Source organism: Pleurodeles waltl, chromosome 1_2, assembly GCF_031143425.1.
Source record: "Pleurodeles waltl isolate 20211129_DDA chromosome 1_2, aPleWal1.hap1.20221129, whole genome shotgun sequence".
Classification (NCBI taxonomy): Eukaryota; Metazoa; Chordata; class Amphibia; order Caudata; family Salamandridae; genus Pleurodeles; species Pleurodeles waltl.
The window spans coordinates 159,036,727-159,054,060 of NC_090437.1; the positions used below are offsets into that span (position 1 = coordinate 159,036,727).

Consider the following 17,334-nt stretch of genomic DNA (forward strand, 5'->3'; position numbering starts at 1 on the left):
CCAAACTGAGGTGGCTTCTCAGGTTCAATAATTTAGACAGTTGAGGCCAAGCTTTAGCTAAAATAAAAAATAAAAGACTCTTTTCACTGACAGCTGTTGTAAATGTTTTCTATTTTTGTTCACATTTTTTATCAGTTTTTACTTGTATGTGTAAAGTAGATAGGCTCTCCTTGTTGAGCAACTACTGTTGCAGGTAAGTGACTTATGGTTTTTCGTGTGCGAAATGCCAGGAATTTCATACATACCCTGGCTTTTTCTGCCCCTGCCACTGTTAGATGTCTTTTACCACTCGAGAGGAAATCGGGGCAAACCAAATTGAAAGAACTATATTATCACATAGTGAACAAGGTTTTTCTTATAGATTAGCCAGAATCCAAATGCTTAGGATCAGGTCAATTGGATCAGTGTGTGAAATTACGATTACTTGAGGGAAAAGTGAAAGAAAGCACAGTAGCAATGCCTTTTCAAGCAGTGTCTTAGTCAGTAAATGAGTAAATGTGTAGCTCTGATTATATTAACTCACAACTGTAAAGCAAATCTACTTATGTGTGAATTCAGCTATTTGACTGGGTGTGGTTTCCAGCTCCGGTGCTGATCAGAAGATAGTAAGGTCTGCCCTGACTGGTGTACGTATGGGCATAGCCAATGGGCTGGAGAAAGACCATTTAATTTACGTTCCCTCTGACTAGATTATTGAACTCTATATTTACGCAAAGACATATTATGTAAGTTTGTCCTGCTTGTGTTTCACATAAGCTTTATTCGGCCAACAGACCATCAAAGCAATACAATACAATACAATATAATATAATAATATAAACCATAATGTCATAGAAAAATTTTAAAAAAGAATGATCCATGTTTGCCCGTCTTAAAACAATTTCAACTCATTGTAAATAAAAAGTGCGTATGCGCCATGCTGTTGCTAAAAACGTACTTACTGCGTAAATTGTCACATTTGAATTGTGGCTTTTTAAGATCCGCAAAGCTAAAAAACATTTCCTTAGATTCAATTCCCTACAGATTTTATATATCCATTTAAACCTTGGGATTGAATAGGCGGGACAAAAAAACATAAAATGTTCTACTGTTTCGGAAGGAATGCCACATACAGGACAGGTATCAGAGCTTGACTTAGGTCCCCATCTGCTCGTTAAGGCCTTCAGGGGTAATGTTCCAAATCGAAATCTGGCATACAAACTTTTGCCTAACAAATCAGGTATTGTATCTAAGTATGGTTCAAACTCAGGGTACCATTTAAAATCAATAAACGAGTTAGTTAAATGACCATTCGATTTCTGAGAAATGTAATTATTACATATGTGGGACCAGTAAGCTCTCTTCAATACTTTTACATGGGGCTTCACAAGTTGCTGGGGATTCTCCCAGAAGTTCCTCAGTCCTAGCATGCAAAACCAACTAGATACGTGTTTGATCCATGGTATGGACATGGAGTTAGAGGTTTTTAACAATTCTAATAGGGAAGACTTATATATAGCCAGTTCAGGAACTACCCAAAGCCTCACCCAATATAGTAGGGGCCGTAAGATAATCAAATCGGCTATACGTTTAAGCCCTAGATCTAAAAAAAGGGGGGTTAATGGGGTGCTAGTGGGACAAGCACATAGAGCCCGAGCAAAGCTATTCTCAATGTTAGTTATCCTACTGCTATCTGTCATGCCCCAAATCTCTGCACCATAAACAGCAGCACCCTGTGCCTTGGCCACCTAGATCTTTACTGCTGGAGACACAACTTTAGCGATCGTATTCCTGTAAAGGCGTAATATGGATGCTGCCCGATGTTGCAAAAGCCCGCCACTCTTACCGACTTGTTCGTCCCAGAGGAGTGAGTCTGTAAGCCTCACACCCAAGTAGTCGATAGAGCTAACCTGGTCCAAAATAGCTCCATCTAACCTGATCGTACACTTCTTACGAGAGCCAGAGCGAAGCACCATCAATTTTGTTTTCTTCGAGTTCAGCTCTAAACCAAAATTCCAGCAGAATGATTTAAATCTATCCACAAGAATTTGCAGCCCCATAGGGGTCTTTGAGATCAATAGAGAGTCATCCGCAAAAAGAAGAATTGGGATTTTCTGATTGCCTAAGCTGGGAGCATCATTCTGGCATGTCATGAGTTCTTGGACCACCTCGTTAATGAATAAAGAAAACAAAAGTGGCGCTAGGACACATCCCTGACGAACACCTCTTTTAATGGGAAACTTGTTAGTCAGTTCGCCTTGGTTACCCCATCTTACTTGAGCGTATGTGCCTTCATGCATACGTGTTAATAAATGAATGATATCAGATGGTGCCCCTCTTTTGTGTAGCACTCCCCAAAGCTTGTCTCTAGGGACCAGGTCAAAGGCAGAGCGCAGGTCTACAAAAGTGACATATAGTGTTTGCTTTGCCAAGACTACATATTTCCAGTGTAGCACGGTCAACCTAAATACCTGGTCAACCGTGCTAACTCTAGAGCGGAACCCTGCCTGAAGTGGTGATAGGATCTGCTGCTCCGTCACCCAACTCGTCAGTCTAACTAACAATTGTTTTGCAAAATTTTTTTGTAGGTTGTCAATTAAACTGACCGGTCTGTAGTTAATTGGAAGATTTACGTTGCCCTTTTTATATATTGGAATAATTTCTGCACCCTTCCACGTCTCAGGGATCTGTCCTCCTTTTGCGATTTTGTTTGACAGCATATTAATATACCAGGTCCAGATGGGTAACTCTGATTTATAAAGGTCACCTGGAATTTTATCAGGGCCTGGGGCTTTACCTGTCTTTAGAGATTTAATGGCGTCTGCAGTTTCTTCTAGAGAAAAGCAAATATAGCTTTCAGAGTTAAATAGATTCCCACTGGACGGAGAAGTGGCAAGGTTAGCATTGGGTGAAATTGGGGGGTATAGTCCCACTTTCTCACAATTGACAGTCCCAGTGGAGGCAGTTCCTTCGTACAAGAGAGAGAAATGATCCAACCAGGTACCAGGTTGAATATGGTTCCTTTGTATAAACCTACCCCCTCTCTCGTGCTTTGTCCTGCTTAATTTAGACACCACGGGCAACCTTAATTAGCTTTCAGTGTGATAGTTGTACTTGGTCTATTCATAACCTCCATAAAAATGTCTTCTGCGAACACCTTGCTCCCTCAGGAACGATGAGAGAGGGGTACTTTTTGGAAAGTTCCGGAAGATCTCTTCTTAGGGGCACTCACTAACATTTCACTGGCATTTTTGAAAGGTGTCTGTTGCTCTTGCGCACCAACACAGTATGAAGATTTGTGTGGTAAATTGATGTGATTATTGCAAGGTACAGAAGGTGGCCCCCTGTTTTTCGGAGATGTTATTGGAGAGTGGCAGTTGAGGAATTGGGGTGCTTCAGTCCATCTCTCCTAATCTCACTAATTTTATTCACTGATGTACAGTGCTCGGGGACTGTCAATATTCAGCTTCTAAAAGACGGTTGGAATAGGAAGTCTGTGAGGAAACAAAGCAATGTGTTTTGTAGCTTGATTCACAAAAATGGCAGTCAAAGCCAAACTTGCATGAATGTTGTCTTTGTTTGGGACACTTAGCAAGAAGTGGTCAGCAGTGACTAAAGGTGAAGGAGACTGGCACTTGATGGGCTTTTACCTAATCTCAAGGTGTCTGATGTGCCTCATTGTTTTCACCAAGAGCAGTTGAAAATGCAGACGTCGACATAGCAGCAAAACAGCAGAGTGCAAAGAAAGCACCCTCTGCTCCTGTAAACTTCCAGAAGAGAGGCTGAACGTTACCTATAATAGCCAGAGTAAGGGTAGATGGTCTACTCGAAACATATGTTGGTGAGATAAAATAATATTGTTTGTTCTTAGTGTTCCTGCATTCTGACGTAAACTCAGTTTCTGTACTCGGATGTGGATCGACAGTTCTACTTCTGAACTTCGATTCTTTACTGGCTTCCAACATATTTTTTTCTGTGACCTTGTGCTAGGGATAACCACCCCCCTCAAAGGCTACAGGCTTCAAACCGTGACTCACCTTCAGAAAGCCGATGTCCATTATTTACAGCATGACAGCTGTATTTGATGTCCCAGATCCAATAGAAGTCCTGCTATAAGTGCTACCTGACAGCCATCAGGAAGCGGTAGGTGTACTTGTACGGCACTCCCAAGTCCCCGTCCTGTTCTCACTGTGAGTCCCATTTGAGGACTCGTTCTCTGGTAAGTCTAAAATGAATTCCAAAGGCAAATCTTGATGCTTGACGGAAACTCCAAATGGGAATCCTACCTTCTCTGCTCCCCCACCAGGGGCAGATTGCATAGGGAGCACTCGAGAGGCATATCCATTCTCTGGTAAGTTTAAGATAAAGTCTCAAAACAAATCTTGATGCCACACAAAAACTCCAAATGGGAGTCCTATGCCTTATGCTCCGGCACCAGGGTCAGATTCCCCAGCCAGCACTCGAGGCCTGACTGTGCGTTCATCCATCGCTAACCTCATTCCACAGCTGGAGCCGGTGCAACCCAGTTTTACTGGTCCATCTGCGACTCCACTGCCAGTATAGGCCTTCAAGGATACAATGCTGAAACCTTTCTGGATGAAACTGCGTCCTCCTGGTGTGCCTTGATGAGTCTGGATCTGTCTTTTTGGTTGGTGGGAGGTTTGCGGCAGTCCGACTTCCACCAGGAGGTCCAGTCCTTGTGATAACTGTTCATTCATCCCTCACTGGTGTCAAGCCACACACTGTATGCCATTACAGGAAGCTCCTTCAAGGTTTATATACTTCTATGACAGTGGCCTTTTCCATCGATTATTTATTTTTTATTTTTAGTTCATCACTAGAATGTTTACTTTGTGACTTTTTAATGTATTTTTTGTTCAATTGAAGATGATTTTTAAGATGTCACCATTTTTAAAACATTTTTGTTAAGGCTGATGCGAGAACAGTTACCCATCCAAAACTGATGCTCTGTGGTATTGTGTGTAAAAATAAACTACAGTTCTCACCACAGCACAAACTTATTTTTTAAATACTCAAACAAACCCCTAAACACTCAGACAATTTGTTGCAAAATTCCAACTCCCAAGTTTTTAAAAACTGAAAAAATTATTTAAAAAAAATTATGCTTACATTTAGAAGTCTTTGATCTTTGGAGAAGCGGGTGTTTTAATCAGGGAATTCCTGTGGTCACGCACAGACTACCTTAATAATTGTTTATGGTATTATAAAGCAAACTCCACAAACTACTTCCCTAGTAGACCTAAAGTCTGATAACCTGTTAAAATACACAGAAAAGCCAAAACATTCCAGAATACCTTAATTTTATCCCTGTTCAAATCACTACCGCCGCGCCCTGCAGTAAACATACTTTGAAAAAACAGTAATAATTAAAAAAAAAAAAAAAAAAAACTTCATCAACGTCTTGAGCAGCATGCCTCTACTCGTGACTGGGACACTCGAACTTACGAAAAAGATGGATCAGCAGAACATGTAAGAGAAAATGGCACCCAAATATAAACTAAAAAAGTACTATTGCTTTTTGAGTGAATAATGGGAAACTGTGGCCAAAAGGACGAAACAAGCATCAAAGTATAATACATTTTTAAATGTTATTCTAATTTTTAAACATATATTTAGTTTTTTTAATTTAATTTTGCAATTTTTTTTAATGTTTAATAAATTCTTTTTTAAATAACTTTTGTTTATTAAAATGTATTTATACTATTTCAATTGTGCTTGTGTTTTTTCATAAACTTCTTTGCATTTTAAAAAAAAGTTACTTGTTTTAAAAAATGATAAATTGCCTTCTTAAATACATAGATGCACTTTTAGGTACATCTTCAATGTCCTCCATACCTCATCTCCAAACAACCCCCCCTCCCTCCCCAAAAACAACACCCTCTTAACATGTAATCCTCTCCTACCCCACACTAGCCACCCTGAACCCCTAAAAGTTATTAACCCAAAACTTAAACACTCCCTGAAACTTGAAAAAAAAAACATAAAGGTGAACCCCTAAATGCTCCTCAAGATTCTAGCGATCCCCAGGTAAAATAATGACCCCTGATGGAAAAAAGGTGCTGCTGCGCTAACCTTGATAGAACACCCACTGCAATGCATAAGCACTTAAGGGTAGTGTTAGACAAAGTAAAGCATGCAAAGAAGTGACAGTGCACCACGGCGACTGGTGATTGAGGATATTTTGGAAGTCCTCTGCACTAATATCTTTGATGCCTTGAGGCCTTATTCAGCTCACTCTAATCCCATACAAGTCTTGCAGAATTCTTCACATGACTGGGATAATGAGGAAGAGGCACACAATTTGTTACCCTTCTCACACTGATAATTGATTATACTTATACAAGAAAAATGCAAGTTGCCTGTACACTTCACTCGAGCTAAAACTGGGGTCTCCATTGTTACCATCTACTGATGAAAACACCTTAGCTGGTGTATGTAGGGCAGCAGTGGTGTTGGACCTGCACTCGCCAGTGATGGAAACTGAGGGTAAGTTGCTGAAATTTTGCAACCAGGCCCCTCGGTTAGAGCCTTAGCTGCCTTTCACTGAGACCTTGACGAACACACTCACTGTGGCATGGTGCAGTCTTGCAGTCACCACTCAACTTCAAAAAGTCTAGTGATGCTGTTCAGCCTGCAGTCACCTTAATGCCTTCTGTACTGCTTCACTGACAGAGTATCAAATCACATTGATGCACTTCTTAAGGAGGTTTTCCTCTCTGGCAGTTTGGCATTGCACGGTATTTGATGAGATGACGAGTTTCACAGCACCTTTGCACAAGCAGCCCTAGAGAGACAGGATGAGGCCAAATATATTTTATAGCCTGAGCTGGATACCAGAGATTGTGTACGTTGGAATATGGCCCTGTTGTGCTTTGTTGTCATGCCCGGAGGCATGCCATAGGTTTCTCCAGGATTGTGTAGGCAATCCTCATTGATTTATTTTTTTTAGTCGCTTCAGGGTGCTTAGTGACAAGGTGGACTCCGCATTCAAGAAATTTAAAGATACCTGTGCCACGGCTTCATCCATTGGCTTGTTCCTATACTGGAAGTTCAGGGGTTACTACTGGGGCCTCCAGAGGTAGCCACCTCAGAGTGTGCCCATCCAGCCCTTTCGAGGCCTCGGTGTGGTGTGGCATCTTGGCATGGTGGTAGTCAATTCTGGGGTCCCTCTTTCCCTGCTGCTACTGCCAAGCTGCTGTAAATTCCCCCATCAGGACTTAATTGTAGCCATTTAGTACCATAATATGCTTTTAGGTGTCCAACTGCTGTGTGATTACCTCGTGCAGATTACCTTTTACAGGTCACCTTGTACATTGTCATTCATTGTTACTCCAGTTCTTTTCTGTTAACCTCTCCAACAGTTTCTTCTGTTTTCACTCAGACCTTTGCAGAACATAACTTCATCTTTGCCAAAAAGGTTCAGTGATGCTAGGGTCATTAGTTCTCGAGAAGGAGAGGTATTAGGTGCTACTCAACTACTTTTTGGTGCCCAGAAGGAACGTGGCACCTAGGGTTATTTTGGACATTTGTTTCTTGAACATCTTCCTTCTATGAGAAAAACTCAAAATGCTGACTCTAGACAAGGTCCTTTCTGGCTTTGATTCTGGCATTCAGTGGTGTCCCTGAACCTTCATGGCACGTAATTTAGTGTCAGACCGCCAGGCAGTTCCTCTGCTTTGTGGTAGGGAATTAACACTTTGAGTTTGTATCCTGTCCTTCTGTGTCACCTCAGCCCCTCAAGGTGCTTAAGAAGTTTGAATGCTGTAGTTTTGCAGCATGAATCCTTTTCTGGACTCACATGCTCTGCATTATTCCACCAGCTAGTGGTTGGGTCCGGAATAGTCTGTTTTTCCCTTTTTCTTGTTTTATTTCTTTTTTCTTTTTGGGGCGTTGTCAACCATTTGGTGCTTGGTCCATCCTTTCTGGCTTTGATTCTGGCATTCAGTGGTGTCCCTGAACCTTCATGGCACGTAATTTAGTGTCAGACCGCCAGGCAGTTCCTCTGCTTTGTGGTAGGGAATTAACACTTTGAGTTTGTATCCTGTCCTTCTGTGTCACCTCAGCCCCTCAAGGTGCTTAAGAAGTTTGAATGCTGTAGTTTTGCAGCATGAATCCTTTTCTGGACTCACATGCTCTGCATTATTCCACCAGCTAGTGGTTGGGTCCGGAATAGTCTGTTTTTCCCTTTTTCTTGTTTTATTTCTTTTTTCTTTTTGGGGCGTTGTCAACCATTTGGTGCTTGGTCCATCCCCCGTGTGTAACGTCAGACTGTGCCCCAGAAGTTCCTGTGGGTGATAGCCACCTTCAGATTTTTTTTTTCCCTACTGTTTGGTCTGGAAGCAAAAGAAGAAGCTTCAAAGTTTTTACCAACTATACCGAAGAATCCAAAATAAAACAGGAGTTTTCGAAGAGAATAGTCAAAGGCAGATGGATTGCAGCGAGAAAGGGAACCCTTTCTGCCCCTCAGGACGCTGAGAAAAGACCCAAGAAGGTAAGAAGACCGCCAAAACCCTCAGCGACCCGATTTCCTAAAAAGAAGTTGCCCAAGGAAGCCCCAGCACCCAAGAAAACTGTGATCGAGAACCAGCTGTGAAACAGAGTCCCACAGATCCCAGCACAGGGAGACCGATGAAGGCAGAGTTTTGAAACAGATGAAACCCACTATGGAGCGAGAACCCTTGAAAGAGGCCCTGAGACCTTTTGAGGAGGGACAGAATGCTCTGAAAGAGAGGACATCCTCGAAACAGACCGTCGAAAAGGACTTGGAGGTAGAGAAGAAAGTGTGAAGGATCGAAACTGAAATGGTGACACTTCAGCACAAGAAGGAATTTGAGGTGCTGAAGGAATTCAGAATCCCAAGCAAGCCCTCTATGACCGCAGACATCGACGAGGAAGAAACCACCTAGAAGCCCCTGCAACACCAGAACCATATGGGGTAGAGACTGAGGAAGACTTCTTTGACCCCAAAGGGGAGGAAGCAATGGGAGTTTTCGAGGAAGACTGGAATGACCTTGATTCAGAAAGTCCAGAAGAGGAGGTCGGCAACTACCCCTCAAAGCCCTTCACCCCCAGACATCACCTTCTACAATGGCCTCATCAAATGAACTGCCAAAACTTATGGAGTAGCCCTAGAGGAAGATAAAGGAGACTCGTGCTTCCTCCTAGAACCCTTTATCCTAACAAGCAAGGGAAACCTGTATCTTTCTGTGCTACCTGGCATACTGACCAGAACAAGGAAGCTTTCAGGGAACCAGTCTCCAGTAAAGGTGTAACACCAAGAATAGAGATGAAGTACAAACCTTCAAAGGATCCCAAATACATACAAGGAAACACTGTAGCATACTCCATCATCGTCACTATGGCCAGAAAAAGGAGTAATGCCCCATACCTCTAAGGACCACTTTTGGAGAAGGAAAGCAAGACTGGACATGGTAGGGAGGTAAATGGAAAGAGAAGCGGCAGCACAATGGTGTATAGCCAATTCTAATACCCTCCTCACCAGGTATGGCCAACACTTGTTGAAAATCAGCTTTGAACACAGCTGATATTGCTAGCATACACATGTGGACGGACACAACCTTCAGGAGACATGCCTGGCTCAAGATTTAAACCTGAAGTCCAAGCCTCCATCATTAATCAACCCTTCACAGGAGGGGCCTTATTCAGACAGAAAGTAGATGAGTCCCTGCAACTAATCAAGAAGGACAACGAGATGGCAAAGTCAATGGGCAATCTACAATATAGGGGTACTTTCAGGAGAGGAAAAACACCCACAAGACCCTCAGGAAGGAGGACCTTTCCCAACAGGACAACAGCAACAAGGTCAAGGCTCCAGCTTGCTGGCCAGCAAGCGGAATACCAGCAATGGAAACACCCCACAAGGTACCCCTTTTGTATTAGAGGGAGGACCAGAGGCCAAACCCCCAGAAGAGGTGGAGGAACCTCAAAACGACTCAGATTTATCCTCAGATCCACACACACCAGTGGGAGGCAGAATAGCGTATTACCCACAAGAATGGACAAAGATAACAACTGACAAGTGTTTTAAACGTGGTACACAAAGGTTACTGTATAGAACGAACAAGCCCCCCAATTCCAAAACCACTAAAGGGTAAGAAGTATCAGGAAAAGAACTGGTACAATTAAGAGAGAAGGTGAAAGAGTACCAAAGGGGAGTTAAGCAAGGGAAATGACTCCCCTACTTTGTGGTGCCAAAACAGGACCCCACGCAAAGACCAATCCTGGACCTCAGATTCATCAACAAACTTATCCGCACACAACATTTCATAACGACAGCACTACAAGAGGTAATCCCACTTCTACAAATGGGTGACTACATGGCAGCCATAGACTTAAAAGATGCCTACCTGTACATACCCATGAATCAGGCACACAACAAAAGTACCTCACATTCGTATTTGAAGGATCACTGTCAATTCAAGGTCTTGTCTTTAGGAATAAAGTCAGCACCAAGGGTTTTTACAAAATGCTTGGCAGCAGTCGCAGCATTCCTAAGAAGAAAGGGGAGTCACGTATACCCCTACATGGTCCATTGGCTGAACAAAAGCAAATATAAAGGCGAAATGTCAAAGGGATACACAGTGATTACAAAAACTGGGGTTCAGCATAAACCACAAGACCTCATCCCCAGAGTCACAAGTGGAGAACATTTTCCTAGGAGCCAGACTGGGTGCAAGAAAAGCACTCACATACCCTACTCAGAAGAGAGTACAGATAATCACAAAGCATGCTCACCTTTACCAGAGGGCAATGTCTGACCATGAGGCTAATGGGCATGATGGCATCATGCACCCCTCTTATAACCCATGCGGACTCGACATGCACTCATTCCAGGAATGGCTAGGTATCAGCTGGTCACCAGCCACCTGGAGTTGGGAGGATCTAGTGGTTGTAACAGAGAATACAGAGGGAGCATCCAAAGACATAACCAAGGGGAGACTTTTCAAGACAGCAACTCTTTCGGTGTCCATTACCACAGATGTCTCACAAGGGATGGAGTGCACAAGCAGACAACTTGAGAATTCGAGGCCTGTGGAACAAGGCAGATGCAATAAAACACATCAGCTTCCTTGAGATGAAGTCTGTGCTACTAGCCCTGAGAGCCTTTCAAACACAAGTAGCAAGGGAACCCATACTAATCCAAACAAACATTACAACTGCAATGTTATATCTGAACAAACAAGGAGGCACATGGTCTTTTACCCTAAGTAAACTAGCCCGATTGATATGGAACTGGACAATACCACAAGGGATCAACTTACAGTCCACCTACCAGGGAAGGACAGCATAGAGGCAGTCAGTAAAACAGCTCACAAGAATGGAAGATAAAACAAGAAAGCCTAGAACAAATCTTTAGGATTTGGGGCATACCAACAATCAAATTTTTCACATCAGCAGAAAACAGAAAATGACAACTCTTTGCCTCCATGTTTCAACACCACCGGTCAGAAGGGAATACCACATCACTAAACTGGTCAGGGAGATTTCCCTATGCCTTTCCACTGATTCCCCTAATATCAAAAGTACTGGAGAGGGCCAGGCAACCAGGGACAAATCACATTGTGATAGCTCCTCAGTAGGCCAGACAAACTTGATATTCAAATCTACTTAAGCTGTCCATAGGACAAGTGATAAAGATCAAGGTGGAGTGAGACCTGCTCACAATGCAAAAGGGGTGAGTGTTCCACCCGGAACCAGCAACACTCACTCTAACAGCATTGCACCTGAATGCATAGAATTCGGGCACCTAAACTTACCAACTAGGACCATGGAAATACTGAAGGAGGCTAGAAAACCAACAAGACGACAATGCTACACATCAAAATGGAAAAGGTACCTCCTGTGGTACACAAAGAACACCTTGGAGCCAATATCTAGACAGGAAACAGTAATAACCTATCTCACACACCTGCTGGATAGCAGGATCAACTATTCATCTCTCAAAGTACAATTGACAGCAGTTGTGGCCTACACGAAGGTAGCTTTGGTCAAAAGTATTTTCATAGCACCTGTAGTAAAAAGGATCCTGGAGGGATCCAAGAGAATTGCCCACCCAAGGAAAGCACCACCCCCAATGTGGTTGAAGATGGTATTAACACAGTTGATGACCAAAACATTTGAACCTATGCATAAAGCAAAGCTCCGGTTTACCACATTAAAAACTGCTTTTCTGATAGCAATTACATCAGTGGGACAGAAGGTACTATAGCATCTGTTGGGAACTGATCATTTCTCCACAACCAACCCAAGGAAGGGGAAACTGCTACATAATTTAATGCACATCACGTGAATCAAGAAAAGGATTCATGCTGCAAAACTAAATGGTTGCTTACCAGTAGGTGTAGCTTTGGAGCCTGAAGAGTTTTCTGGATTCACATGCAACACACCTTCATGAAAAGGAGAACATGACTAACAGATGGGGAAGAGGTCATACATAAAGATAAACTGTTTAAGAGTATGAAAAACAAGAACTGAAATAGATGTGTAGATGACTACCATGCATAGGAACTTCCGGGGTGCAGTCTGACGTCACACAGGGGACACCAACCACCAAATGGTGCTCGACTACACCCAAACAGGACAGTGGTAAAACAAACTATTCCAGACCCAGCCACGAGGTGGCGGAATAATGCACAGCATGTGAATCCAGAAAGCTCTCCAGCCGCAAAACTGCTCCTACTGGTAGGTAACCATTTAATTGTTGTCCATCTTCGTAGGTTAGCAATGCATGTATTCCATACCTTGATGACTTGCTATTGAAGGTGAATTTGATAGTTGCAGATGAACTGCAGGCAAACATCTCTCTCCTCTTTCGTAGGGTTTTGCAGTGCATATCTTTTCTGGATTCAAATACTGTGTATTGTGCCATCTAGTGGTTGGGTCCAGAATTTCTTGTGTTCAGTAGTAGATATTATTATTATTTTTTTATTTTTATTTTTTAAATTTGTTTGTTGTCCGGCGTTGACGACCTTCACCATTTGGTGCTTGGACCATCCTCCTATGACGTCATGTGCCCTCCCTTGGAGCCTTCTTTTTGGTTGCCATCTTCAGATTTTTTTTTTTCTCCTGCCAATGGGTCTGGAAGCATCGAGAGATTCTCCAAGCCTGACGTGATTAGAAGAAGAAAAAGGGTTTTCTTCAAAGGATTAGACAAATGCTTAATGTGGGGAAGATCAGATCATTGATGCAAATTAGGTTGTTCTTATCCTTTCTCAAAAAGAGAAAACCGAGAATGCTCGGACAGGGGGCCCTCTGTTTGACCTGAGATGGAGAGCATGCTGTTCTATTTCTGAATACAGTGCCACCAAGAGTTTGCACAGAGACAGCCACATGGTGTGCAGTCTTTGTCTTCCAATCGACCACGACTCGAGTTCCTGCGAAGTCTGCACAGATTTCAAGGCAAAGACGTTGAAGATTCTAGAAAAACAGAAGCTTACATACTACAAAGGAATTTGACGCCACAATGCAGGTCTCCCAGATTCCACCAAAACATTAGACAGAGGAGTTAGGAGAGGAGACACACATAGGGAAAGTGGAACCACCCCTTGCCCCTGAGCCTCTGGAGGAGGATGAACAAGAGATCCTCTACTAGGAAGAGGACACAGGAGCACAGAGTTTGTCGAGACGTCGAAGAATATGAGGGAGTTGAAGATCAGTGGCAGGAGTTCAAGGCAGACTCTCCTGAAGAAGCCGTAAATACAAGGAAATGTAGAGGCTGGTTCAATAATCGTTCCCCCAGCCAGGAAGAGTGCGAATATTCCTACCACCTCTGCTCCTCCCCAGCCCCCACCCCCCAAAAAAAATCCCCCAGCAGACAGGGAAAGCTAGAGAGTTCATATGGTAGGTACTAAATTTGAAAGAGCAGCTGCACCTCAATAGAGGATAGCATACTCAAATGCTCTTCTCAACCGGTATGCCAATCAGAACTAGGAAGAAATGGCAGTGCTTATGAAGCACTTACCTGAACAGTGCCAATAAACGGCAAGAACATTACCTAAAGAGGGAAAATGCAAAGCCAATACATGCCTAAAGTCAGTGCTAGATGTAGCAGACACTGCAGCAAGACAGATGGTGATGGGAACAACTCTAAGACATCATGCACAGCTTCACATATCAGGCTTCAAGCGTGAAGGACAGGCCAGCATTGTCTAAAGCTCCTTTGACAGGGAGCATCTGTTTGGAAAGACTGCAGACAACATGCTGCAACAAATTCAAAAAGAAGATACAGCAAGATCTATGGGGGCACTTCAATTCAGAGGCCAGACAAGAAGGGGAATGCCTTCAACTGTGAGGCCTACAGGGCGAGGAGTTTTATGGGGGGGGGGCACACCACAGCAGGTATTCCAAAGTACAAGCCAGGCACAGCCTGCTTCACAACAGTGGCAATTTCAAACACCCGTAAGGCAGTCCTTTTTGGGACGAACTAGAGGGAGAAGCCATCTATCAAGAAAGGCTGGGAACACCATCACAGTGACCATTTAGATTGGAACACTCTCCCACATACATCACCAGAGGTGGGAAGAATTGCAAACTTCTTCCAGGAGTTGAGGGAGACATCATCAGACAAGTGGGTACTCCGTGTAATACAAGGATACTGGATAGAGTTGGAGAAACATCCACCAACTTGTTACCCAAAACAAAGAACACACACACAAGAAGAAATACCATACCTACAAAAGGAAGTAAAGGAGCTGTTAAAAAAACAAACACCAGAAGAGCCCTCCAAGGAGAAAAATCAGGGAGTCCACTCAACAAACTGCAAAAATTGACTTATTTGCAGCGTTGCAAACCTCAAAATGCCAGTACTTTGCGTCCAGACTTCCATACACCCAGTCCATAGTGAATGCACTGTCGAAAAGCTGGTCTAAGAAATGTGCGTACAAAAACACCATTGAATGATGTCTGCATGGCAGCCACATGGTTGTCAGTACACACATTCACAAAACACTATTGTATTGATGTTCAAATTGATAGAGAAGGACTAGTAGGACAAAGAGTATTAAAGCGTCTGTTTACAAGTTTTACCTCATTGTTAACCCAACCACCGCAATGAAGTAAACCGATACAAAATTGATGCACAGCATGTGAATGCAGAAAAGATTCACACCGCAAAAGGAAATGGTTACTTACCAGTAGTTTTGCAGCTTGAAATTTTTTCTGGAGTCACAAGTGACCTTTCTTCCTTTCCAGAAGAGGATGCGAGTCGAGCAGCAAAAAAGCAAATCTGAAGATGGCGAACAAGAGGAAGGCTTACATGGAGGGCATATGACTTCAGAGGAGGATGGTTCATGCTCCAAATAGTGGAGGTCATTGACACCCAACAACAAAATAAATAAGACAACTACTGAACACAAGAAATTCCAGACCCAACCACTAGTTGGTGGAATAATGCACAGCATGCTAATCCAGCAAATTGTTCAAGCTGAAAAACGACTCCTACTGCTAAGTAACCATGTTGTTGTCCATCAACATGCTGATATATCACTTTGTCAGTGCCGAAGATTCCCTTTATTGAGGCCATTTTGGACACCAGTGTTCAAGAACTTTCTGACCCCACAATGTGTCTGGGTCATTCAGGATATGATCCCTAAGTTTCAGTCCTAGTCCGGTGTTCTAGCCTGGATACTTCTGATGTTTCTTGTTCTTTTCACCCTTCCCTATTCTGCTTGTGCTCCGTGCTCTTTAACACATGCAGACTCTGCAGTGGAATCTTCATCTTAGATGGGCTTAACACTGGAGACGCCCCTTAAACAACATCTGCGTTGGATGAATCACCTTCGGACCTTTTAGAGGTGGATGAAGCATTCCAACAGAACCTCAGGAAAGCCATTTTCCAACATGATCTGGAGCTCACTGCAGTAAGGAATGCATTGCCTCTGGGCAAAAGAGTTGTGGGGGCATCTTGTTTGGAGTAGAGCTCAGAGTCTTCCGGTCTCTGCTGGAGCCGAGGAACCTCATGGTTTGTGCCAACCAGTTGGCTCTCAAGGCCTTTGTCTTCCATCAACTGCACTCCTGACAGACAACATGGGCCACCAGGTGGTACTTCAATAAACAGGATGGTGAGGCATGCTCTGTGCCAGGAGGCGCTGAAGCTGCAGTACTGGGAAGACCTTCAGGGCATTTCCTGACTGCCAGCCGTCTGGCGCGCACCTTGAACTCCATTGCAGATTACCTAAGAAGGCGCCGTTGAGGGCGAGTGGCGTTTCCATTTGAAGGTGGTTCAGGACATATACAAGTTTATCTTTTCGACACACCTGAAACCACTCATTGGTAAGTGTTTTTTACGCTCTTCAATTTCCACCTCCAGGTTCCCTGAGAGACTAATTTTGTCTACAGTAGGATTTCAGTCTCCATTGTACATTCCCTCCTCTAACTCTGCTTCCTTGGGTTCTGAAGAAGTTCAGAAGAAATCGGTCTCAGCTGCACCTATCTCATTGAGAAGATCTACTCTCCCCAAAACAGGAAAATGTTCTACACCCTGACCTACACGTCCAAGCGTGGAAATGCTCAGCACCAGCTGCGCGGATTTAATCTGCCCAACTAAGTCGTGGATGTCATCTTGGCTGCTCTCCGCCAGTGCACGGAGTCAGTCTGTTATAAATGTCGGGCCTTCCATGAGGACCATCTGGTCAATCCACTGGTGGTAGATGTTTTCTTGGGTGTCCTACATTTGGCTCAGCAAAATTTTGCCTTTGGGACTGTTAAAGGTTACTTGTTGGACCTTTCAGACATTCAATGTTTGCTGGATCAAACCCCTTTATTTGTCAACAGTTGTGATGCATATATGTTCCTACCCCACACCCTGCTCTTTTTTTATGCAGAAGGGAGACCTAGTTTAGTTCTTACTTCTTGGTGTGCATGGCTTTCAAGCCTATCCCCAGATTTACAGAACCTTAAAACTGTCTTCTGTGCAGATGATGAGATGTACAGAATGTATGTAATGCCAGTGTTCTATGTTTAACATGTAATAAGGATTCTTTATGGAAGAAATTTGAGACTATGTAACTTACATGCTAAGGTTAGTAAAATTGTTTTGGTTAAAAAAAAAAAATCTTTCACTCAGCATTAGAAGATCAGCAACCTCACAGATCTACAGTTTACAAAACGAACACAATGTTCTTAAGGAGCAACAAGAAGAAATAAATACTGAGAAACTCATATATTACTTAAAAAGATACCTAATTTACGTATTCTTTGAAATGAGTATGCAAATCAAAAAATATGTATTTGTTCAGTGCATCAGGTTAACATTTCTTTCCAATTTGTCAGACTTTCTTAATATTTTAAACACAGTTGTGTGCATATATGAACGTT

General features: G+C 43.1%; 1 protein-coding gene across 1 annotated transcript in view; it reads left to right on the forward strand.

The window, feature by feature from the left end:
- MOB1B (MOB kinase activator 1B) overlaps positions 1-17,334 on the forward strand; it is a 239,519-nt gene that overhangs the window by 181,670 nt on the left and 40,515 nt on the right. The window lies entirely within an intron of this gene.